Source organism: Callithrix jacchus, chromosome 5 (genome assembly GCF_049354715.1).
Source record: "Callithrix jacchus isolate 240 chromosome 5, calJac240_pri, whole genome shotgun sequence".
Taxonomy (NCBI): domain Eukaryota; kingdom Metazoa; phylum Chordata; class Mammalia; order Primates; family Cebidae; genus Callithrix; species Callithrix jacchus.
The window spans coordinates 97,014,655-97,020,654 of NC_133506.1; the positions used below are offsets into that span (position 1 = coordinate 97,014,655).

Consider the following 6,000-nt stretch of genomic DNA (forward strand, 5'->3'; position numbering starts at 1 on the left):
TTTGCGCCTGCTGGTTGGGCCATTATATGCTTGAGTTCATACATCTATTTGTGAGGCTATAAAACAGGCATCGACTACCATGTAAATTGTGTTCTCCACAATAAATTATATGCATACTTGCAAAAATACATAACTGCCGTGGCTGGGCCAACGCGGCCAGAATACTAATGAGGGCGAAAGTTGCTTTGTCCCTCTTCTCCGGCCTAATTTAGCCTCTACATCAAAAATTATGTAGGAAAAATCACTTTATCCTCTCACTGAGAAATAAAATAGCACTCATGGGCACCCTCATCTCTTCCCACCCCCCTTCCTTTTAACTGAACACTACCATTTTCATACTAATTTTAGCTGCTCCAGGTTTATGGGGAGGAAGCCTGGCTGAGCTGAAGCTGGGGCGCCAGCGGGCCACCTGCATGTATGAGGAGGCTGTGGGAGCAGGCACACACACACACACACACACACACATGCACATTCCCTCCATGTGGTTTGAATTCGCTTGTGCCCGGGCACGTTCACAGCATGCACACAGACCTACATGAAAATGTGAAGACTCACCGCAGACACGCATGCACAGACACTCCATGAGTATTTGCCCACGTGGCACAGATTCAGTCCCTCTCCCTGGTACAGACTCCTATGCACAGAGACACATTGGGGAAATTCAGTTCAGTTCGGTTCAATTCAATTAAATCCAGTCAGTCCAGCAAACACTGACTGAGTACCTACTACATGCCATGGGCTGTACTTGGCATTGGGACTACCAAGATTTTTTTGAAAAAAGACAATCTTAGCTTGTAGCTCGGGGAAAAGGCAGCTTTAGGGACAAATGCAGACAAGTCAGTGTGCTGAGGGCTGCAGCAGAGGCAGAGAGCATACAGGTACACACACTCACCCTGCTCATTGTCAGCGTGCATATTTTCCAGTACTCACATGTGCACACACATGCACACAGAGTCCCTGCACTCACATAGGCACACACCTCACACTGCACAGACTAGTGTGCATGTACAACACACATACACCGGTACACACAAGCACCAGCATAGCCACCCTCCTACTGGCACTGCACGCATGCTGGTGCCTGCCTCACCTCTGTCTTTCCTGCGAGCCCAAGTGAACCTCACACCCTGTCTGGCTTGCCCGCCTTTGGGTCTGTTGCTCTCTATCTATCCTGGAAGCAGAGCCACTTCCCATACCAGGCTGGCTAGTGTTTCTCCCACTTCTCCCAGGGGCCCGCCCAAGGTTCCGTCTTGCTGGAAGCTTCCAAGGGCTCACAAGAGGAAGGAGAAGTAGACACAGGAAGATCTTGTTTCCATGACCTCAGGCCAGTCCCTGCCCTGTCCCGGGCCTCAGTTTACTCATTTTCTTTCTTTTTTTTCAGATGGAGTCTCACTGTGTTGCTCAGGCTGGAGTGCACTAGCACGATCTCCCTGCAATCTCTGGCTTGTGGGTTCAAGCAATTCTCCGGCCTCAGCCTCCCAAGTAGCTGGAACTACAGGCGCAGATCACCATGCCTGGCTACTTTTTTTTTGTATTTTTAGTATAAATGGGGTTTCACCATGTTCACCAGGGTGGTCTTGAACTCCTGACCTCAGGTGATCTGCCTGCCTCAGGTGATCCACCCGCCTCTACCTCCCGAAGTGCCAGGATTACAGGCGTGAGCCACTGTGCCTGGTCTACCCTTTTTAAAATGTGGGAATTGGATGGCCTCTGAGGCCATCAAGCTCCAGGTGTCCACAGTTTGTTGCTGAAGAAGGTGGGGCCTCTGTCCAAGTCGGAGAGTGTGAGACAACTGCAGAGATGACCCGAACCTGGAGGCATCTCGGCCCCACTCTGAGCTCCCAGCCTAAGCAGAACATTGGATCTCAGGGGCAGGCCTCACCAGGGCAGGAGAAGCCATGTCCTGGAGAGAAACCTGGGTGTGAAGAGGGCTGGCTCAGATATTTATAGGTGCCAGCCACGGTTCCAGGAGAATTTAATTCTATCTTCAAACACCCGAAGGGCTGCCATGGGGCAGAGGGAGAGGACTTCCTCTACATGACCCAGTTGGTAGAACTAGGACAGTGGGAAAGGGTGGAAGCTCCAAGGAGACAGCCAGCGTTTGGTTCAATATAGCAATCAATGGGATTTCTCCATGTGCGCCTGCCCACAAGCCTGTATGGTGCACAGTCGGATGTTGCGGCTTCCGTTTCCTTGCAGTCTTCCTTCCTCTACTCCCCTAAAGCTCATCCTATGGCTTTTTTCACACCGTACTGTTTTCTCTTTATCTCAGCTTGTTCTTGGAGTAGAAAATACTTTATTTTTAAAAACGAAAATTGGATTTTTTTATTGAGAAAAAAATATTAAGTGCACATGATGAAAACTTCATATTGGTCAAAAGGTGTACCATGAAAAGTAGGTCTCTCTCCCTGTGGCTGCCCGGTCTCCTCCGGCTCATAGTCATCCAGCTTCCTTTTCCAGAAACAACCACTGTTTTTCTCAGAAATACACTGCACGCGCAAGCATCTTTCTGTCTGTTTATCTGTCCTTTATTGAACACAAATGTGAGCATCATGTGTCCTGATCCTTGCTTCCCCCCTCCCCCCACCCCAACCTAACTACAAAGCTTGGAAGCTGTTTCTAAGGAAAAGTTCTCCATTGGGCAATATCTGACAAGGAAATGGGCTAATGAGCTCTCAACACTGGGGCCACAGAAGCACAGGCTAGATGACCACTTGGGGAAAGAAAAACTGGGGAGTTGGGCCCTTCCTTGGGGGAGGAAGGTGAGACTCATGCTGTCTAAAGCCCTTTCCATGAACCAGTTTCTTGGATACAAAGAGAACAAGTCTTTATCTCATATTCTTCCCATTTCTCCCCACTCCCTCCCAGCACCCCACAAGCTGGGTCAGAGTCACCAGTGCTTAAAGCCACCCAACCTTGGCTTCCAGCCCTTGTGTAATTGACAAGAATTCCCTCGCTCCCTAAGAGACGGCCTCTCTCTGTGCCAGCCACATGCCACTAAACTCCAAATTAAGAGGCCCAGCTGAGATTTCTGTCTTATTCCACCCATACTCCTGGGGCCAATCCTCTCTCATTTCAGGAGGGGAATGGAACTAGGAGTTTGGATTTGGGAAGGGGGGTAGAGGGGGCTAGCCACCAAAGCTGGTGCCTCTATGCTCCAGAGAGATGTGCGTGTCCTACCATGCGGCTTAAGACTTCTCCAAAACACCGTCCCCCCAAATCCAATAAAATTGCAAATTTCACTGTATTTCACAATATCCTAAATAAACATGAACAGCATGCGTTTCTCTTCCTTGCATCAAATATTAATCTGCCCATGGCCAGCGCCCGCTCCCCCGCGTGTATGCGCACGCTGGGTAAACACCGGGGAGATTGTGATGCCAGACCTTCCCTTCTCTTCCCCGAGTTGAGAGCATGACAAATTTTTCTCCTAATTACACCTGCCGCTGTTTGCCTTCTAATACTGTAAATCCTCCATCACATAGTTTTTCAGATTCGGGATTAGGTTCTCTTCCTGTCGTACAAAATGATTGCAGGGGGCAGGGATGGGGGAGGAGGCTGGCGTGGCGTGGGCTGCATGGCATTGCTCTTCACAATTTCACTCTGAGGGGCCCTGAGCTGGCACGGCAGTGTGTCCAGGCATCTCACCCTCCTCCATCAAGAGCGGGGAGGGGAGAATGGAGAAAATATACCTGCTCAGGTGGACAGAACCTGCTCACTCCAGCTTCATCAGCCCCCTAGGTGCCCAGGAACTCTGGGGATAATAAAGATGCTGAGATCCAAGGGAGAAGATGAAGGTGCAGCTTCTGGTGCAATGCCCAGCACAGAGTATGTGGACAGGGAACCAGAGCTTCCTTCCCCCTTGCTCTGTCTCCTGGCTGGAGCATCCTTCTCTCTCTCCTGGACCCTGACCTGCCTCCCCACTGGTTTCCATCTCGCCTCACCCCTCTCCAAAGAACCCATTGTCCCTAGCTGCTATAGGCTCTTTCTAAAGCCCAGAGCCCTCTATCAAGACAGGTCCTGTCTCAGAATCCCCACTGACTTCCCACCATATGTGAGTAGTGTCCAGTCCCATCCTCCACAGCCCTCCGCCACCAGCCCACCTCACTTCCCCTGCCTCATGTCCTGCCCTCAGTCTTCCTGTCTACTCACCATAGACTCAGCCCACCTCATCCACCGTCCCACCTTCCCCAGATGTGCTGGGCAAATTGCTACCTCCTCTTCTTTGCTCCCTCCACCTGGAATGAATATGTGTTGAAATTTCAGCTTTCTTTCCAGGTGTTTACCCCCAAAGACACCTCCTTGAAGCCCTGCTTTGTGCTCCCACGGAGCTTCACATCGACCACATTTGGGGCTCAGACCTTTGCCTTGTCTGTCAGTGGCGTAGGAGGGTTTGTGGGTGCTTCCAAGTCCAGGTCTTCACCTCAATCCCTCTCTATTTTCCAAGTCTTGGCACGGCAGAAGGTTGACACCTGGTGCGTGGTCATGGGGAGTGTCCTGCTGTTTCTAAATCTCATGACCAAGTCAACTGCTTGCTTCAGCTGTGGGTGAGAATGGGGGCAGGTCACCAGCCTGGCAGGTCACAGGGAACCCCAGCCAGCACAAGAGGATCAACCCCTCCAGGCTACAGAGGCAGAGGGAGGAAGGGGGACACTGCAAAGACCAGACTCCCCTTCACCTCTGCAGCCTGCACTGGTCTGATAGGGTCCACTCCCAGTTACCTGTGTGTCTGGAGCATCCAAGCTGTGCAAAGGACACCCGAGTCATCCTCCAGGGGTTTTGCATATGCAGTGTTATTGGCTATTTTAATTTGGTGAGGGAAATTACTTTTTATTATTCTGGGTTCCGAGAGGCCCTTCTGCCTCCAGGACTGCCCCTGCCCATTGGTGCAGGAGGACCCCATCCCACTGTGGTTGAAGCCTCCAGCTGGGCTAAGCAGAGCAGTCTCGGGCAGGCTCCAGGCTGTCCTGGTGAGGTCTCCAGCCTTTCAAAGCTCCCCTGGAGTTGTTCCCGAAGCCTCCCAGAGTCAGCTTGTTCAGCTTGAATAATAACTGTCCCTGGCCCTGTCCTCTCCCCACACATTTCACCTTCAAAGGGCTGGGAGAAATTTCCCTAATTAATTAACTCCTCTACAGCCTGCCCTCCATGTCATTGGGTGATTAATTGTCACTGTGACTTTAAATCCAGGGGCGGAGGGAAGTTGGCAGTGGTGGACGCCAGAAGCAGGGATGCTGGGGGTTGGGGGAGGCAGCCTGAGGGCCTTTCCCGGGGTTGGAAGACCCCTGCCTCATCCCCATTCTTGTCCTTGCCCAGGGCCTGGCTGAGAGGCCCCAGAGCCAGACCACAAATACATCCATCAATAATCAATCAATGAGTCTCAAATACGAGATGGTGAGAACTAGGCCATTCTGGGAGAGGCGGGGTGGTTCCTGCCTATTCTAAAGTCTGCAAAACAGGGTCGCAGTTAAGGACATGGGCTGTGGAATCAGGAGGAACTGAGTTCTAATCCTGACTCTGTCTCTTTCCAGCTGTGTGGCCAAGGGCAGGCCATTTTGCTTTCCAGGCCTCAGTGTTCTCACCTGTACAACGGGGATGAGCAAATAGGACAGCTGGGAGGATGAAATGAGATCACGTGTGTGAAGCTCTTAGCATGGCACAGGGGGCACAGCAAGTGCAGGGGACGCAGCCATAGTTCGGCAGCTGCTGCTACATTTCGGAGGCAGTAAGGTCACACTCCTTGACCCCAGGGCCCAGCCGGTCCATCCCTCCTGCCAGCTCTGTTGTCCTTAGTGGCTCTTGTTCCTCACCGGCTCCTCTGTGCAGAGTCACATAGCACAACCCAGCTGCTGACTCACCTGCTGCACAACACTGGGCCCGGTGCTTACCTTCCTGATGTCTTCATCTCCTGATTTAGAAAACAGGGTAAACTGTCCTGCCTGCATGCTTCCAAGGCTCTGGCACACATACAAGGATGTGGCCAGCCCTTCCTCCAAGGAGTTC

General features: G+C 51.8%; 1 protein-coding gene across 2 annotated transcripts in view; it reads left to right on the plus strand.

Moving 5' to 3' along the window:
• Positions 1-3,279, plus strand: part of MRM1 (mitochondrial rRNA methyltransferase 1) — a 147,625-nt gene extending 144,346 nt beyond the window's left edge. For both annotated transcript variants that reach the window (XR_004743338.3, XR_004743339.3), the window contains exon 8: positions 1,382-3,279. The gene's annotated coding sequence lies outside the window, so the exon portion shown is untranslated. The remainder of the gene's footprint in view (positions 1-1,381) is intronic.
• The last annotated feature ends 2,721 nt before the right edge of the window (positions 3,280-6,000 follow it).